The following is a 21,277-nucleotide window of genomic DNA, read 5'->3' on the forward strand; positions in this document are numbered from 1 at the left end:
TTTCCCCTTTCCTTTGGTCCTCTCACACAGCCACCACCTAGTTCGGGCCTTACTTACCCCTTGCCTGATCTATTATAATAGCCTTCTAATTGGTCTCTCTGCCTAAAACCTTTCCACACTGATAAAATGATTTTCCTAAAGCTTAAGTGGGCCATGACACCCTCAACACTGTTTAAAAAAAATTTAATACAAGTGGTCTTAACTTTTGTCCTTGATTTCTTCAAAGTTTCTAATTGTGCTCCTTGTGTTTGTCATAATTTCAACATCAAGGCTTTCTTTAAATTACCAAATTGAAGGGGTTATTTTTGTTTACTTCCTTTTTCTGCCCGGCCTTTTGTCTCATTTCTTTTTACCTAAAACTATTTTTCAATATTTCTTATAACTTTACACTGCCTCCCCTTTTATTTTCAAATGCCCAAATAAGCAAACTTGATTAGTATCCACAAATTAGTTATGGGCTGTGATTCTGATTCATGGTTTTTGCCTATTCTTTTGTTGTTATTAAAACATCAAAGTTATTCAAACATATTTCTCATATTTGTGCTTAATATTAAATTGCCCTATATAAAAAATTGAAAGATATTAATACTAGAAATTTAAGAATAATTTCAATTTTAGTACTCTAATAAATAGACCTCCATAAATAATAACAATATACTGCCTATAATTCTGCATGCCTGCAGTGTTGTCCTTCCCCACCTCTACCTCTTTGAATCTCCTAGATCCTTTGAAGCCTCAGCTGAAGTACCACATACTAGAAGAGTTATTATCTAATTCCATTATTTGTCATTGTTTCTTCATCACTGTGCATTTATTTCAATTCTGTGTATATACATATATATATACATACATATTTAGTATGTATGTATACATGTATGCATACACACATATATGTACATATATACATATATAAGGAGAGAGAAAGAAAGTGAGAGAGAGAGAGAGAGAGAGAAAAAAGTGAGAGAGAGAGAGAGAGAGAGAGAGAGAGAGAGAGAGAGAGAGAGAGAGAGAGAGAGAGAGAAACACAACCTGTTGTAACTCCCTAGTAAAATGTGAGCTCCTAGAGACTTGGGGCTGTCTTGTGTATTTGTATACCCAGGACTCAGCACAGTACCTAACACATGACACATACTTAATAAATGTTTATTGAGTGATGGGCTGACTGATTCATTAATTGGATAATAACTGGAAGTCATGGAATAAAATTATCTCCAAAAAAGGGCAATGAAAAAGATCATGGTGTGCTTGAGCAGACTAAAATGTATTATATAAAGACCAATATGGTAGACACAGAATTGGGGATATCATTGGAATATGATGAAAATGACCAGAAAGATAAAATTATAAAGGGAAGTCTGTGATATAGTCAAAGTAAGAAAAAACTGACACCCCAAATATTCCATCAATACCTACTCAGTGTCAAGATACCTAGAAGAAGGGCTTCCTTATGATTTGTAATCTTTCTAGGGTGAATTTATAGGAAGGCATGTATGATAGCTAGCACTGGAGACCACAGATGCCTAGATGTATGATTTATTACCTATTATAAAAGTTCAATATCAGTATCATTCAATATAATGTGCACTTCCATGGAAGGCCAAAGACTTCAGGTGTAGTCCTAGACCCACCTTTGTTAGCCATATGACATTGGGTAAGTTGTTTCACTTCTCTGGGTCTCTGTGAGAGTGTCAGATTAGATGAACTTCCATATTCCTTTTAGGTATAAAATGTATGACACCAGCCTCACAGCTCTTCATTAATCACCATTATGGTAAAGATAAACAGTGGCCTTTTTTGCTAGGGTATCTTTGTCTAAGTTGGAGAAAACAATTTTGGGACAGTAATTCTTTTATCAATTTGTTGAGTTTATGGTGAAAAGCAGCCTAGTGTGGTGGAATTATAGAATAACAAGTTAGGAAGGACCTCAGAAATCTAGTCCCATAAAAGAGAAATTTTAAGCTAGAAAATCTGACTCAGATTCTCAATGCTTTGTGTAATGGTGTGATTTTGGGTAAGTCATTTTGCTTTCAAGGGCTCACTTTCTTAGTTCAATGAGGAGGTTGGTTTAGATGTCCCTGACTGCTCTAATTCTATATTTTTAAAATTCTCTTTCCCTTTGGGTTCTAGCTTAAAATAATCAAGGAAAAATAATTTGAATTATTACATCCAATAATTTTCTAACTTCTGAATTTCATGTAAGGATAAATCAAAACAGCTATTATGTTTATTTAGTATATACATACATTAACATAAATTAATCAGTGCTAAAATTTATTGAGAATAAAAATATCATATGAAATTCAGACAAATAAAGGTTAAAAATTAACTATTTACAAAAATAAATTGCCACTGGCATACATGAATTTAGTCATGAAATAGTAAGCTAATTAGTACTAATTCTGTTTCACACTACATACAATACTTGAAAAATACAGGAAATTTATATAGTTATGTAAGGCAGAGTGAAAACAAATGACTGAACTCATTAGGTTAGAGCTCCATAAATAATTTATGTCATTAAAGGTTTGTAATTCTGCATCTGCATAGAAGTTATTCTGTTTAGTTTAAACAAAAATAAAAGATAAAAACCGAGGTTAATTAACATCTTAATAATAAATGTATCAGTTAAAATTATCTGGAGAAAGACTCCCCTTAAAAGTCACCTGGAATCTGAAGAGGTAAAGTGAAAGAACAGGATGGAAGCATCATGGAGAATCAGCAACATTAATGAGTGTTCTACAGAACAATTTCATAGAATCTAGTAAATAACCTCCATTTACCAACTACTTATTAAAAAAAAAAGAATGGATTACTTAACATGCTAAGTTGTCAGAGCCATGACAAATTCATGTCATTATGTATAATAAACAAATATAGATTATGTTTAATTATGCAATAATCTTCACAATGTTGCATGTTTACCTGGTGGTTTGCAGATATCTTAAAAGAGAAAATGAGTGAGAAGAATCAGCCTTCATTTTGATCTACCAAAGAAAATACTCTAAGCACATAACTCAATTGGAAATTCAACATTAGGAGTTGTGTGTTGAATTTAGTCATGTTGTATTCTTGCAAGGATTAAACTCTGGTCTCTCTTTTTTTTTTGGTCCCATTCAAGAGACTATCTGGTCACAAAAAGGCAAAAGTGAAGGGTTCTTTCCAGATAAATAATACATATTTGGTTCCATGAGAACATATAGCAAATTCACAAAGTTGACCTTTCTGTGGAAATGTGTAACAAAGGTTTAAAATGGACCCTTAACTTCCATCATTATCCATAACATTTCTACACATGGAATTCCACCACTACCCCAATTTTACAGATGAAAAAATTGGAAAAAAAATAAAATGGAAATCCAAGAAAGTGACTTGACTAAGCTTACACAGACCGGAAGTAGCAAAGCTAAAATATGAACCAACTCTTTCTCCTTCTTGTACATCATTCCTCATTGACCAAAGTAATTCTTCTCCAAATTATTGTTGTTGTTAAAGCAAGAAATTATACCTTAGAGTATTCTTTGTATAATATAAATTACCTCAGTTGAGCCCCACAACCACATTGTGAAGTCAGAACTTATAAGTGTTGTTAACTCCATTTGACATTTCAGAAAATTAAAGCTCAGAGAACTTAAGAAACTTGCTTATGGTCATAAAGCTAGTAAATGAGAGGGGCACCACTTGAACCCAGTTCTAACTCTGAACTCACAAGTCCTTTTGATATATTACGTTGCCTCTGTCTTTAATCTAATAGTACATTAATCTCTGCTATTTTTTAAAACAGGATTGTAATAGGATCAGTGTTCCCATTTTCTCCCTCAACTTTCAACATGACTAATGTAAGTTTGGCTAATTTTCCTCTACAATATGAGAAAGCTGTTCCCGGAGCTTTATTGGTATGGAGCACTAAAGTTCAAGCTACAACTTCTATTGATGCTACTTTCTGGAAACCTCTGACCAGATAGACATTGCTTCCTGATCATCTAAGGCATAAAAAGGCCCACCTACATGAAGTCAAAGCCCTTCAGACTTGGAAGTTGGCCCAAGATTACATGACTGTTGATCATACATTTCTATACAGAGACAAAATATGTGGAGGGATGCATCTACCCAAACTAAGTGGTGGAGTTTTCTACTTGAATATCCTTTGGTTTTATAGCTCGGTAAGCCTTCTTTTGTTAACTAATTAATGGCTTCATTTTATTACACTGAATTTCAACATCCAATCTGAACTGCCCTAGCTCAGGCTCATCCTTAACATTTGGTGCAGTCAGAAATTATGTTGAGATGACATCGTTGTTCACATTGTAATTGAAGTGGAAGAAGGACATTGCTGATTGAATTGCTGGATACAACACAGTGGCCCCCTTTGGAAAGGGCCCCTCTAGCAGTATATGCAAAGTAATCTCAATGGAACAGAAATTTAGTAGGACTCTAAGCAATTAGTCATTAGACTGGAAATAAAGTAGCCTCCTACATGTAGCAACTAGAGACAGAACTCTCAGCTTTTGAGGATCATAGAATAAAGGCCAAGGATAGTTAATGGAGCTGTTAAGAGTTCAGATGAAGAGAGTTCTTCTCATGGGAGTGGGAGACTGATAGACCAGGAATTGACAGGCCTCTGAAGCTTGGAAACCTATGGTAAGGAAGGTCCAGACTTAATTTAATACTATTCCTAAGGGAGATGATTTCATTTTCACTACCCATGAACTGGGGAAGTTGCAAGAGAATTTCAAATGGCAATAGCTGGTGAGAGTGAGATTTTATGGAGTCAATGTATAGACTCTCCTCATATGAGAATCTCATAGGTTTGGGGAGCTCCTGGAGGACTTCCTATAGCAAAACCAGTTACAGTCACATGTTCTACATGGGGCCCAGTTTTGATGCCATTTTTGGTGATCAGTATGGGGAATTCCATATACCTGAACCCATATGGAGAATTCCAGTTACATCCTAATTCCCCATGGTAGTCAGCAAGGAATTGGTGAACTTCTTGAAGGAACTAGGTTTGATAGGCTAGATCTTTTGGCCCCTTCCAGAGCTTGTCATAACCTGTGGCCAGTCTGCTTTGGGGACAGTTAAATCCAACTTTCCAGGTGGCAACCCATTTAAATGACTTCAGACTTTAGCTATGGGTCTTTCCAACCACACAACTATACATGTGTGGGTTGAAATTTGATCAGAAAATTGAGACAGTTGTAGCCTGGGAAAATGTTGTGATTGGTGCAAATAGGTGCTCTGGAGGTATAGAGGGCCCATTACCATTCTAGATGGGTATTGTACAAAGGACTACATAGGGAAGGAGTATTAAAAACTCTTGGGAGTGAATATCTGTGTGGGATCTTTCAGCAAACGCTGGAGTTTATTCCAAAAGGAAAACCTTAGATTTGCCTAAAACATTTCACATAGTTAACAGCAAAGCAACATTGGGTCTAGGGTGGCAGAGGGGAAAGTGAGCTATATCTTTCTTCTCTAGCTAATTATAGAGATGAAGGAAGCTGTAGTACTTTGTTATGCCAGTAACGTGTTTGACTACGCTGTGTTACTTGTGAGGAAGGCAGATGACACCTGACAGCTTACACTGAACCACAAAAAGCTGAAAAGGTCATTATGCCCCTCACTGCAGCTGTTCCTGACACTGTCAAGGACATAGACTAGATAGTTCAAGACCAAGATAAGTGGCAATGGTTTATTAACTTTATAGATACCTTTCCTTCTATTCTGAAGCTGAAACTAGTGGGCTAGTTTGCTTTTGCCTGGGAAGGAGCTCAGTATAATTTTACTCTCTCTTTCTCTGCAGGTTTACCTGGACATTCCCTTTTACAATTTGATGGGAAGAGACCTAAAAGAGGTCTTTCTTCCTGAGAGCATTAATATTCAATACTATATTGATGTTTAATGTTGACTAGGTGAGATAAGGCCATATTAGCTGAGTATCACATCAGATGGTTACTCATATGAAGGATAAGGGAGGAAATCAACCCTAAAAATATCCAGCTTAGCTCTTGCTCATTCTAGTTTTGGAGAATATAGGGGGTAGGAAAAACCTTTATGATTCCAAGCACATTCTTAAATAAACTATTTGTACTTATTTCCCTGTGATCTAAGAAACAAGTCCAGATACATATAGGATCTTTGGGGTTTTGGACAACTACATTTCTCACCTTGGTGTTCTTATAGCCACCATTTACAGAGTCCCTCACAAGTCTGCCTTTTCAAGTAGTGGTCAGAATAGAATATAATCCTGGAGGATCTAAAGGTGTTTTTCTAAGAGTCTTATGACCAAACAGGGCCATTGGTTTTGGAGATCTCTGTCTATAAAGACCAGGCTGAGTGGAGACATTGGTGAGCATCAAGGGGGTGTCCACAATAAATTTCTGAATCTGGCCCAGGAGGTTTCTATTGTTAAATGGAAATGGCCGTACAAATTCACCCTTGTCCAGGTCTCTCTAGTGTTAATGCATTTCACACATAGATTGATAGTATACCAGTGACTGAGGCAACCAGTGAAGATCCATGAATCATACCTCCTCTGTTAGTCCAATGGGTCCTTACCTATAAAGACCTGGCTCTTTTTGCTTGGTTTGCCAATGGCTTTGTTCATTATGAGAGAATTATATTCAATTGAACTTCAGTAGCTACTAATTCCTTAACTACAAATTACTTAGAGAATGGGGATCCTGGTAAATCTTCCCAGTGCCAAGTTCCAGGCTGTATGGCTGGCATGTGAGAGAGCCTCAAGCAAATATCTTCACCTACACTTACTTCTGGGCAGGGACCATGCAGTGGGCCAACTGATCTGAATAGAGAGAACAGGATTGGACAATTGACAGATTTCCCCATTTGGGTCAGGACCCATGGAGGAATTTTGTCCGTATGGGGCCTGTTCTTCATTTTTCCTCCCTCCCTACAAGAACTGATATTTTGGATAATGGTTGAAGGCAAGGGGATTAAGGCAATGAGTGTTCTAGAAGGCCCAGTGATCTAAGCATGGGGGTGGGGTTCGTATTGTTCCTGAGGTCACTGGATTTACTTGTCTGTTGGTGGCAGTGAGTTGGCATTTGATGGTGTTAGTAGTGGAGGGGATTGGTGTCAGTAATGATGGTCACTACTCAATAATAGGGGTTGCTCTCCAATATGATGACTACATGGTAAGCTAGAAACTGATGTGTTGGTCTAAGATGCAGTGCTATTGCTGGAGCCATTAGGTTCAAAGTCCTGAGCTTTCTTCATCCAAATCTGGGGGAGGTGGCGATTGAGATGATGGAACTGGCTGGACCCAGCTATCACATGGCTCTCACTGTCTCTCTGTCTCTCTCTCTCTCTCTCTGTCTCTCTCTCTCTCTCTCTCTCTCTCTCTCTCTCTCTCTCTCTCACTCTCTCTCTCCTGAAGCTATGCTTTGTTATTGCCTTACTTCTCTGTCATGAAACCCAAAGTTATATTTTCATTTTACTCCAAAACTCTTACTTTCAGCAACCAATTCCTTTTCATTGATCATGATCAACCTTATAATCAGGTTCCTTTGATAGTTCTATACTGTGAAGAATGAAGTTAACAACATGAATCAAATTTTTTTAGTTATTCTGTCAGCAGAGTGAGAAATCTTGCTAATATCTAGATAGTTTCAGTCCCTTTCAACACTCCCACCTCCACAACTATTTCCTGCTTCTGTGTCAGTAATTTTTTCATTAGTCATTCAAAAGTAATTGGAGCAGGGAATAAAGGACCAAATAAGAAAATATTAATAAAGGGCCTAGCAGTGCCTGACACATAGTAGGTACTTAGGAAATGTTTATTTTTTTCCCATTTTCTTCCTCATTTACCAGCCTCATCTTTCCATCTCATCCCTGTGGCAGTCTATAGCATTGCAACTCAACACATCACAACTCAACAATCATATATAATATGCCTACATTGTGCAGAGCATTGTGCTAAGCTAGGAGTACAAAGAAATAAACACATTAGAGCCTGCCCTTGTAGTGGGTGGAATGAAACATGCACATATTGGTCATTATGGTCCAATTGGTCATGCAGTAATTTTTCAGCTTTGTCTGACTCTTTGTGTCCTCATTTAGGATTTTCTTTTCAAAGATATTGGAGGCATTTGCCATTTCCTTGTCCAGCTTATTTTTACAGATGAGGACTAAGGCAAATAGTGTTAAGTGACTTGCCCAGGATCACACAGGAAATAAAAATCTGAGTCCAGATTTGAACTCAGGAAGATGAGTCTTCCTGATTCTAAGCCCAGTGCTTTATCCACTGCACCCACCTAGCTGTCCACACTGCTTAATGAAGAATAATTTTAAGAGGACTAACCATAGCATTAATAGGGAGCAAGGAGTGGATTGAGAGAATTTTTTGGGTAGAAAAAAATATCATCTGAGCTTTGCAGGAAGCTAAGGATTGTAAGAGATAGATATGAGGGAGGCCTGCATTTCAGGCATGACAGCCAGCTTATACAAAATCATGGAGGTAGGAACCTCAGAGACTATCTAGCAGGCCAGTTTCAATATAAATAGGACATAATATAAAATAGATCTAAAAAGATAGGTTGAGGTCAGTTTGCCAAGTGCTATAAATGCTAAGTTAAAGCATTTGTATTTTATCCCAGAGAAACTAGGGGGTTGAAGATTTTTGAACAGAAGAGTGACACGGTCACATATGTCTTACGTTGATTATTTTGACTCCCATTTGGAAAATGGATTGGAAAAGATGTAGAGAGGAAGAAAGAGGTGTAATTAGGAGGCCATTATACTAATCCAGGAAAGAAGCAGTGAGTGCTTCAACTAAACTAGCAGGCATGTGAATTAGAGGAAAGGAGAAGTTATGAGAGACAAAATCAAGAGAGTGCTAGCTCAAACTGGCTTTTGAGTCAATTATTAAATTTTCAATATGAACATTTGAGAGTTACATTTGCTACACATGAGGGATTAATTTATTGTTTTTGTTGATTTTCTAGGCTTGAGAAAGTGACAGGAAAAATGTAAATAATGCAGACTAACCTTTAAAGTGTGCTGTGCCATTTTCAGAATGAGTTGTTAAATATTTACCAAGACATCACTAGATAAAGTGGAGGTTGAATCACTGACAGTAATTAATTGTTGATGCAAAATTAGGAAGAAAAAAGTATGAAGAAAATGAAGAATAACTCTGAAATTATGAATCTGGGTATTTGGACCCTCAACAGAAGGAGGCAAATGTAGAGAAGTTGTTTAGAATGAAAGAGAAAAACTTCCATTTTAGGTGCACTGAGTTTGTGATCATGATAATAAAACTGCCTCCCAGCTTCCTTTCCAGGTGTTTCATATTACTGCCCTTTCTTTATGTGCTCTACATTGTAGTCAAGCTATCCTTCCAGCTACTCTCCAAGCCTGATTTTCCATCTGCCATCTCTGTACCTTTCTGCCATGTCTAAAATGGACTTTCTATCTATTTTTGCTTCTAGTTCCTAGTTGCTAGATCCTTTAGCTAAAGTGATATATACCATGAGGAGCTGTTTTTCTCCCTGATTTCAGAACTTCTTTGCATTCTTTCCCTCATCAAATTAGCTTCTCTGTAATTATGTAAAAACATTTTCTGTCCTTTCACCACCTTCCTAACCCCAGTAACGTATATGTTCCTCAAAATTATGGATGGTTTCATTCTTGTCTTTATATTTCCAGTGTTTAGCACATACGTAATAAATAGTTAAGAAGTGTATGTTGAATTCGATTAAGTTTTCAACACTTCCAAATATATACAAGTGTGATAGTTGTCTTGGGGGTTTAGAGTTGTATTCTGACCTAGAAACCAAAGTCCTTAAGAAAGTAGAGTGAGGACCAGGAGTGCTATGAAACAACACTAATCTTTGCTGCTAGGGAGGCTGAGGCTAATAAATTGCTGGCATGAAATTTTTTTTAAGTTTTTAAGAATTTTCTAGGCTTCAAGTATAAGTCAAAATCCAAAATTGTAGCAGTGCCACAAATGAGTTGGCCTTCTTTTCCAGCCTCTTGCAAATTATACGTAATTACAAGCCTCCAAATTAATGATAATTGGAAATAAATAAGAGTGCCATTTTGAACTGACTTTCTTGGGAATTTCTATGAGTCATCTCTGTTCAGCCTACTAATTCCGTTAAATGTATCCACACTGTTAGCCCTTCAAGAAGAGAAGCACCTAACTCAGCTTGCCTCCTTTTCCATTTTCCTAAGCATGCTATTGAAGAAATGATCTGCCTCCTACTGACCAACACCAGCTGGAGGATTGAGGAGACTGGGATTCTAAAGCATTTATATCAGCACTAAGTCTGCTTGAAACTTCTGGGAAAACTGGTTGTAGAATGACAAAGGTTCTGAGCCAGCCTGGATAGCTCTTCTTACAAAATGTTTGATGTGGGTATTTTATACTCTAACTGAAGCTGGCAATGACTGTACAATCCAAATTCCACTGTCTAAAAGATTCATAATTAATAATGGAGACATAAAACCTGGTAAAGCTGTATTTTATGCAAAGAGGCCCCAAAATAAACCAGTAGCCTCTACTTTCTTCCCTCCTTCCCCCTCTTGGAGTTTTCTCTCCTGAGGTACAAAACTGAGCAACAAAATTACCTTAAAAAGGGTTTATGAATCACAAAGAGGAATTCTTTATGTACCTTGTTTCCATATGAAAGTAGCAACATTTGTGCATAAATGGCTTGCATCATTTTTTATGAATTGGGCCTTAAGTGCTCATGATTGTTCTTGGTATTCAGTTTTTAGTCATTAAGTAGCGTTGAAACAACAGGAGGAAAAAAAGGAAACATTTTGCACCTGTGGTACACACTTGGACAACACAGCTTTAGTAAAATAGCTACACTCTTATCCCTTTATATATATAAATTATGCAGGGACAAAGACAAGTGTGAATTGATGAAAAGGCAAATAATATATTTCTGAAACATTAATAGGTGACGCCATACTCAAGATAAAAAAAAAAGTATTGCATTGATTTTCTTATTTGATTCACATGAATTCTCCTATTTTGCCCATCTATATAGCTCCCTTGATGGAATTAGGTTGTTCTGGCCAGAGAAAAGAATAATTCCCTTCCCAACCGTGGTCTAATAAGTTAGATCTCTTGCCACATTACCTAATAATCAACCCAACGAGTGAGGAAGAGGTTCACTACAGTCTTTCTTAGAGGTGACATTTTATTTTTGTATTATTTCATGCTGCAGACAAAGGGAGAAATTAGGATTTTGGAGGAGAGCAGTGAGGGAGAGTTTTAAAGAATTCTTCTCCCTATCTTCTCTTATAGAAGATTACTTACAGAATTGTTAAAGCTGGATGATATCCTACAATTCCTCTAGCCAAATTGTCATTTTACATTTTGTGGTTGAGGAAACTGTAACCCAGAGAAATGCATTGACTTACTGGCATTCTTTCTACTAAACCATATAATTCCAAAGTGTATGAATAATTAATTATTCTTTGAGGACAATTGAAAATATATGCACACTTGACAATCAGCATATGTCGAATTACAAAAACAGTTGAATTTCACTTCAAAAACCACTCTCCTAGTTTACAAATCTCTGGCTTCACTTCCAAAACACTTATATTCTTTCCTAGCAAGTTTAAATGCTTCTATATTTGCTCATTTAATCTTCACTATAATCCTATAATGTAGAAATAAACAACATGTATTTGTCCATAATAAAGGTGGTGAAACTGAGGCCCAGAGAAGTTGTATCACCTTCTACAGAAAGCTTTTCTTGCCTTCTCCCTCCCTTTCCCCCACTGTCTGCTGGCACCTTCCATCCAAAAGTTACCTTGATTTTACTTTGTATTAATCTTGTATATACTTGCTTATATGACATGCATACATCATTAACCTTTCTAATACAAGATCCTTGAGGGTAGTAACTGGTTTTTTGTTTGTTTGTTTGTTTGTTTGCTTTTTCTTTATGTCTTAATTGTTTAGAACAGTACTTGATATATAATAAGAGATTACAAAGTGTAGATTGCTTTGTTCATTGGTTGCCCAAATTCAGACAATAGAACTAGAATAGAGATGTTCTGACTTTCCAGTATTCCTTCAATTAGACCATACTTCTTCCACAATTTTCTAAAAGAGAGATTTGAGGAAATCACCAAGTTTCTGAACTTTTAACATAAGGTCCTAGGATCATTAATCTAGAATTGGATTGGACTTTAAAGGTCATCTGGTCCTATTCCCTCATTTTGTAGGTGAGGAAAGTAAGGCGCAAAGCAGTTAAATGATTTGTCCAAGGTCACCAAATAATAAAAGCCACACTAGACTAGAGATCATGAGACTTGGTTTTTAACCTTGGTTTTCCAGCAAGGAATTTCAAGACTTCAATGGAATACATGAATAGTAAGTGAAGGATATATACAATATAACATTACTATACTGTTTAACCTTAAATACAGATTTGAATTCATCAAAGGTATATGGTTGATAACATGGATGATTCTGGCCTAGTGCTCTCAAAGCAGAGAAGTGGGAGAGTTAGGAGGCTTGCCCCTTTTCTCTACCATTAGCTCATCTTCACCAGTTGTGTTATCTCCATTTTCAGGGGCCCAATGAATAGCACCAAGTTCTATTTAAACACTTAAAATAGGATAGGTTGTACAACAGATTATTTACTTCAAAGATATAGTATGAAAAAAAAAAACATGCAGCCATTACTGCCAGTACCTTAGGAATATAGCACCCCCACACTCCCTTTCCTTATGACCTCAGTCTTTGGAGAGAAGGAACTAGGCTAACAGTTTAGTTAATTTCCTAAGTAACATTAGTCCTACCAAGTTCATGTTCAAAATCATAATCACTGCTGCTTTCTGCTTGGTTACATTTCTGGAATATTTACTCTCTAAAACTTCACTTCTGGATAGGTTATAATACTTGGCCAATATTCCTGGACTTCCCAATCCACACTGCTTGAATTCTTGAACTCAGATACCATATTTCCTGTACCAGAAGAAGAATCATTGAAGAGGGTAAAACACATGACCATTTTTCAGTGACCATATGGCCTGAGAGTTAGGCCAGAAGGAGACCCTAAGGTCATTCTCTCTTATCACATGGTTTAAGTGTAGTAGTTAACTCCTTCCTCACACATGAATGCTTCAAATGTTCTGCTGATGCTCACTTGTATCATTTTTTTCTTTTTAAATAGAATTTTATTTTTCCAATTAAATGTAAAAACAATTTTAACATTTATTTTAAAAATTGAGTTCTAAATTTTCTCTTTACCTCCCTTACCTCCCCTCTTCCTAAGATGGTAGGCAATTTGGTATAGGTATATATGCAATCATATAAAACATTTCCATATTAGTCATGGTATGAAAGAAGAAACAGACCAAAAGAAACACACACACACACACACACACACACACACACACACAAATAAAGAAAGTGAAAGCATTATGATTCAAGCAACATTCAGAGTCCATCAGTTCTTTCTCTGAATGTGGACAGTATTTTCCATCATGGGTCCTTTGAAATTGTCTTGGATCATTGTATTGCTGAGAAAAGCTAAGTCATTAATGGTTAATCATTGATAATGTTGTTATTAATGTGTAGAATTTTCTTTTGGTTCTGCTAACTTCACTTTGCAGCAGTTCATGTGAGTCTTTCCAGTTTTTTTTTAATCCACCTGCTTATCATTTCTTATAGCACAATAGCATTCCATTGCAATCATATAACACAACTTGTTCAGTCATTCCCTAATTGATAAGCATCCCTTCAATTTTGAATTCTTTGCCACCACAAAAAAAGCTGCCATAAATAATTTTTGTACATGTAGGTTCTTTTACCCTTTTTCATGATACTTTGCAATACAGAGCTGGTAGTAGTATTGTTGGATCAAAGAGTATGCAAAATTTGGTCACCCTTAGGACATAGGTCCAAATTGTTCTCCAGAATGGTTAGATCAGTTTACAACTCCACCAACAGCGCACCACTTTAAAGACAACCATTGTCCCAGTTAGCAGCCAGTTGGAAAACGTTCCTCCCATTCACATGGCAAGCAGGCCAGTTTGCAATGTTTATATGTGTTCCACTCCTTATTTTTCTCCTAGAAGCATGTGCTTAGCATCTTCTATATGAATGACACCATCTTAGAAAAAAAAAAGATGGTATTTTCACATGTTCCTATGTAATGAATTGTAAAATAGAATTGTAAAAGTCCTTAATGATCTTCTATCCCAACCTCCCCCATTCATAGGGACAGTTACGAGATGTGTGATTTTATTGGAATTCCTCATTGTTGAAACCCTCTCTAGCAATGTAAGTTGAGATCTCAATGCCTAGAGGAATGAGAGATTAAGCAATTTAACCTCTGTGTCCAAGGTTACACAGCATGCTTCAGAAGCAGGACTCAAACCTAGTTCTTGGATTTAAGGCCTGCTTTCTATTCACTATATCATACTGCACCTTGTAGCTGATTAAGGAAAGTTTGTTGATTGGTTGATTGATTGACTGACTGACCAATAAGGGAATTATAGCCTACCAAGATGAAGTCACCAGGAGAAAATATGAATATTCTCTCACCAAATAATTGCTAGTGTTTGATGCTCAAGCAAGTTGTCCAATTGTCTAATTGTTCTATCCTGGGCCTGCTTCCATTACTCTTAATTGGCCATGTGCCAATTAACTCAGGTGCTGGGAACCAGCCTTTCCAAGAGAAATATTATCTGAATGAACAAGGTGACCATTACAGTGACTTGGATGGTTGAGGTTATGATAATGGATTATTCTCCATTGTTAGAATGGTGTATCATTACCTTGGCAGCCTCTCAATTCATGGTGAAAGGTTTCACACATTTCAGTGTCATCAGATATAACATCTCTAAAGAAAATGTAGAGAAAAGTAAGTTTCTCATTTTTTCTTACAAACTAGTTATTCTACCTTTACTTCAAATCCATATCTATGTCCTGTGAAAATGTTTCTACGGATCCTAATATTCTCTATCCATTTCTAGTTGGTAGTCAAGATCTGCAGTCTCAGGAAGCACACAGGAATCATTTATGTAAATAATCATGATAACAGTAGAAAGAGTAATGTGATAAAAATTGATTAAAACAAAAAAAACACAGTAAAAACAGTTGGCTATAGTATTCCTCTCTGCTTATTTAAAAGAAAATTAATATTGTCTGAAGCAAGATGTGACAAAAAGGTGCAATAAGCAAAGCAATTCCAACTTACATGATACTATATAATAAAGATGCTTGATTTTTCATCTGAAGATGCATGTTTTCATTATTTTTCTTAATAAAAATATTTATAGAATTTTACATTGTTATTAAATTCCTTTTGGTATATTTTAGGTTTACAGCTTGTCATATTAATATATTCAAATTTTAATATATTTTAATATATATTTAATTTGTATTTTAAACATACATTCCTGTTTAAAATTAATAATTTAGTTTTCAGTCTATTACACTAGTCTTTCAGTGGGATGCCTCCAAATCAACATTAATTGTCTTCCTTTCCCAAATATAAACTTTTAAATCCATTTTATCACTGTAGTTTGGCCCCCTTTTCTCTACCCCCCCCCCAGTTGTACCAGTCATCCATGCCTTAGTAATATACCAGATGAAGTTACCTTTCTTTCCCAAACTAATCATTATATACAATGCATTTTCCTCTAAAGTTTTAACTGTTACAATTATCAATAAAACCTCACATAAATTCCATTAGCAGTGTTTAAAACTCATTTCTAATTTATCTGTGTCCATTTTTCCCTTCTGAATAATTACTACCTTTCTACTCCAATATTGCATTCATGCAAACCTCATCTCTCTCTTTCTCCATCCTTATGTTGGCTATTCCTCCCCATTTTTATCTCAAAGAATTTCTCTCTTCCTTCAAGATGCAACTCAGTGAGTACTACCTTTTATAGGAAATCTTTCCTGACCATCTCCCCCAACCATTAATGCTCTCTCTCTTTCTAACTGCCTTTAATTTAACTAAATTTTACTTAATATCTTTTCTTTTTTTATTTTTTCTATACATGCTCCTACATGTACTTGTTGAATCTCTACCCCCCTTAGAATGTAAGCTCCATAAGAGAAGAAATTATGTCATTCTTTATATTTATATTTCTAGTGTCCAGTACCATACTTGGCACAGAGTAGATGCTGAATAAATGCTTATTGGTTGGTTGATTGATCCAATCAACTTCCTTCCCTGTTCCCCAAACTTTCATATACTCTAGATAGAAGCATAGTTATTGATCATTCACATCATTATTTGAGCAATTCAAAGACTAAGCAACATAGTAACTAAAAACTTCCCTGATCTCTTCCACTAGAAATGATCTTTCACAATTCCCTCATAATATATTTTATTTCTATGCACTTATTTCTTATTTTACATTCTGGTATTTGTCAAAATGTTATTTCTACTACTAGAATGCAAGGCCTTTTCAGGCTAAGTCTGTGTATTATTTAATCAACCTTAAGACGATGAACAAATTTTAGGTGTTAACATTATCTTACTATTCCTCTAGTATCTAAAGCAATATCTTACACAGAATAGATACTTACTGAATTGAGTCAAATAAATGAAGATCACTGTTTTTTACAAACCACATGGCATCAAACAATTGTTTCTCTGTTGATCCATCATAATTCTGGTAGAAGTTGATTGATTTTGTTAACATTTTCCACACTAATAAAAGGTTAGTAAGGTGTGCCAAATCTTGATTTGTGGGTTATGTTTTTCTTCTTGGAAAAGAATGGTGACTGATGTAAAGGGAGCATTTTTTTCATATTTTATTGAAATTTAATGCAACATAGTAGAGTTTTCAAAGATAAAAGCCTTGAAAATAAAAAAGAGTAAACCCACAATTTGAAATTGAAATGGGCATAGTTCAAAGAAAATCAACACTAGTAATAATAACTAAGATTTATATAGTGATTACTTTATGCCTGGTATTGTGCTAAGCACCTTATAATTATTATCCCTTTTGATTTTCACAACAACCGTGGGAGGCGGATGTTGTCAACAAAACTGAAGGGAAGAGAGGTTGTAACTTATCCAGGGTAATGCAGTTAGCAAGTATCTGAGGCTGGTTTTAAACTAGGGTCTTCCTGAATCCAGAGCCAGAGCTCTATCCACTGTACCACTTAGCTGCCTGACCCTCTTACCCATGTTAATGGTTGTCATTTTGCCTCCTAGTGTGTACTATAGTCTAGAGAATTACTAGTAAATAGTGTTCTTGTTCGGTCATGTTTGACTCTTGGTGACTCCATAGACCATATTGTCCATGAATTTTTCTTAGCAAAAATATTGGCGTGGTATGACATTACCTTCTCCACTCGATTAAGGCAAACAAACTTTAAATGACTTACCCAGGGTCACATAGTAAGCAACTGAAACAAAATTTGAACTAAGGTCTTCCTGACTCCATGCCCACCATTCTATCCATTGAGCCACATAGCTGTCTCCAATAAATAGGTTAGTAAATTTAAATTGAAAGAACATGAGCTCATGGCAATGTCATGTTCATATTCGATATGTTTAATAGAGCGTGCTTTATCTGTGTTGGGACCAATGTCTATTGGTAAACTTCTAGAAGATTGTGATCAGGAGGCTTGAGTAACCATCATGTGTGCCTGGGCTTTTAGTAAATACTATTTGGAGAACTAGAAGTGCAGTTTTATATTAACCATTTATACTTAACATGAGCACTTGATATTCCAGCTTTCCTACCTTGTAGTAATTTTGACTGTGGAAAATGTCAATGAATGTGGCATTCCTGTAATCATGAATCCACCCAGTGGCAGGAATGATTTATTTGGAATCATGATAATAGTGATAACACTTGGGTGGAGTTTGGGATCTCATTCTATTTACTTACTATTTCCTGAATGGATATGTGAATATTAAGAGTAACACCCAAGACAGGGACTCCACATTTAAGATCTATTCTATCTGAAACATATTCACCTGGATTGGAAGCGACCTAATTTTGCCACTATTTCTTTAGAGTACTTCAAAGGACAGTGACATCACTTTTCCAAGGGGTGGCATCTGCTTCCCATGTCATTTCAGAAAATATAACTGTATTCCAAGGAACAAGAAAACAGCAACTGGAGAAAAGAAGAGGAGGAAAGATGAGGAGTGAGAAATGGAAACCTTCATTTCACACGCAACGTGGACAAAGGAACTGCAAGGATATGCATATTGAAGTTTTCTTACTGCATCCATTTCATTTCAATTATTATACAAAACATCTGGTGATTTGCCCATGATGCTCTTTGGAAGCACCTATACTCCAAGTCTAGGGTTGAGAAATGAGTAGCTGGTAGATAGCTAATGGAATACGTTCTCACAATTTAGACCCATATTTCCTTTCCACAAGGAAGTAAGTTTAAATATGTTTGTTTTCTAGGTATGCATCACTGATTTGGGATTCTTGGTCAATACATATATTTAAAATCCTTATGTTAGGGTGGGGAGTCAATATTCTTCAATATCGCTATTATCCCAATTTTATTACACCTGAGGACTTAATAATGTTGATTCTGGAAGATGAGTATGTTGATAAATCTGCCAAGAGAAAATAGTTCTGCTATTTGAACAAAGATGAAAGAGAAACTGAGCTTATTGATTCTGAGATTCAATAGTGCTGTGCTCACCCTGACAGATTCAAATATGAAATGAAAACAGATACAAATGTGAACATGAATTACTGAGTTATTATTGTTTTTATTTAAAATAAAATTTAATAGTAATAAATTTTAACTTGAAACCACACTCATATGATTTCCTGACCAGTTTTGTGGAATATGAATAAATTTCAAGTAGTGGCTTGGAAATATGCTAAAACACCGCTAACAATTTAATATCTGATACTATTCAGTTAGTACTCAGAAAAAAAATTTATGACCTTGACACTGTGATAGGGTCCCAATACCTCTACTATGAAAGCCTTATAGTGTCCTCTACTGGAACACTGCCATCCCCTAATCTCTAGGGTTACTTCTTTATTATGAGAAATTCACTCCAAATTTTGAGAGTAAATTCAGACAGATATGAACTAAACAAACAATTGACATCTTACTAATACAATGTGGGAGCTGCTTTTCTGACTTCACCAAGTTTTATTTTCTCATTGCTTGACATTTTGTTTCAGTAAGTTTTATATGAAAAATCATAAAGAAAGGAAGGTATGGTATCTGCCTTAAAGAAGCATATAATCTACTTCAATTAAGAAAGACCAAAGAATATGTTTTCTTTAAAATGTGGTTTTAAATTCATTCACATTCACAACAATTTTTCATATATATATATATATATTATATATACATATATACATATTATATATACATATATGTATATATACATACACACACACATATATGTACAAATAACTGTATATATATTGACACATTTTAGGAGAACTATGCTCATTATCTACAATGTAACAAAAATGAAGTGGAACTTCAAAACATGTCTATAAATGATACTTTTTTATGTTCTAGTGCAAATTTTGTATTTCTAATTATTAGATAAAAGTTATAAAAGCTTTAGCATTATTCTCAATTTAAAGAAAAATAGTTTCATGAATTGACATTTCAGTTGAAAAAATACATTTACCTATATTTTAGGTAGCACAAAGGGAAAATACATTTTGGGATGTATATTAAATTTTTATTTTAATTTTTACATTTATATTATAAGTTTTTGAAAAACTTGTAATTATTATTTTCTAAAACTTGAAATAAATAAGCCTATACAGTCTTTACATTGGATACATTCTGAAAGAAGAGAAAAAAGAAAAGATGACTGACAACTTTGGATCAATGTGATGATTGTATCAATTTCAGATTCTCTGCTAACAATAGGCGTCTGATTGGACACCACTGACTTTATTGGGAAGTGGATGGGATATAATATACCTTGCAGTGCATTAGTTGTTTGCGTTGATTGGATGAAAGACGAATTTCACATGGAGGACAGTTTGAATCCCATCACTGTTGCAATTACATTGAACACCAGAGGAAAGTACCCTGTTGCTGCTGCTGCATGCTGCAAATTAGTATGATTTTTCTCTTGCCACCGCCTTCCTACATCCCACACCCCTATCCTTCTTCCAATAAATGAAAATTTGTATGGACATTTACAAATATTAGTAACTTAAGTAATCCTGTGTATGAACCAGTCACCCTTCTAAGTAGAGCCTCCATCTCTGTTGTCTCTCACTTTTTCTGCCCCTAAGTCAGTAGTCAGTATAAATAGGAAGACTCGATGAATTGTACTAAAACAAACAAGTTCATTACTGTTTTATGACTTTTTTTCCCCTTCACATATCAAATAATGACATAATGAGAAATATGGCTATCAAACAAATAGTATTTTTGTTCTGAAAACTAGAACTGCTGAAGCAGCTGAGATCAGTCTGGAGAATGTATCTTCTTCCTGGCCTGCTTATATTGTCTCTGGGTTACGTGTGCTATGGAAGAATACTTGGACAGAAGTAAACATGTAATCAATTGAATTGATATGCCAATGCAGTACAGATACATTCTGAAAAAAAGCTGGAGATGTATATGTGTATGTTTCTCTATAGTAACTTAATATATGTCAGATGTTTTATTCATGAATTTTGTGGCCTCTAGGATTTACCTACTAGTTGCTCAATGACTGCTGGGATTCAAAAAATAAAAAATAGAAGACTAATTTCATTGATGCAACTTTTTAGGGAACCAATATTTATTCCTTCCTTCCTTCTCTTCCCCTTTTCTCTCCCTTCTTTCTTCTTTCACTTCCTTCTTTCTTCCCTCCCTTTCTTCATTTTCCTTCTCTTCTTTCTTCCTTTCTTCCCTCTCTCCCTTTTGCTCTAGCTCCCTCCCTCCTCTTTCTTCCTCATTTTTATCTATTCCTTCCTTTCTCCCTTCCCCTCTGTCTTTATGTCTCCCTCATTTTTTCTTCTTTCTTCCTTTCTTTTACCTCTCTTTCATTCTATTTCTTCATTCTTTCTCTCTTTCCTACTTTTTTCCTATCATTTATCAAACCTCTTTGCTCTGTTAGGCTTCACAAAATGACAAGGCTATTTCAAAGCCATAAACCCCAATGCCCCATGCAGTTATGGCACTCAACCAAAGACGACTAGAGGGAAAATGAAGTCATAATTAACCACAGCTGCTCACGCCTCACATTTCCAAACAACATCTCTGGATCACTATATTTGTGTTTTTTTCTCTCTCCCAAATTCAGGATCATTGGAGATGTTGATGATTTATTATCTGGGTAAACTGAGGTAGCTGCCAAATGTTTATGAG

This window comes from Phascolarctos cinereus, unplaced genomic scaffold, assembly GCF_003287225.1.
Source record: "Phascolarctos cinereus isolate Bilbo 61053 unplaced genomic scaffold, phaCin_HiC Scaffold_4;HRSCAF=312, whole genome shotgun sequence".
NCBI classification, from domain to species: Eukaryota; Metazoa; Chordata; class Mammalia; order Diprotodontia; family Phascolarctidae; genus Phascolarctos; species Phascolarctos cinereus.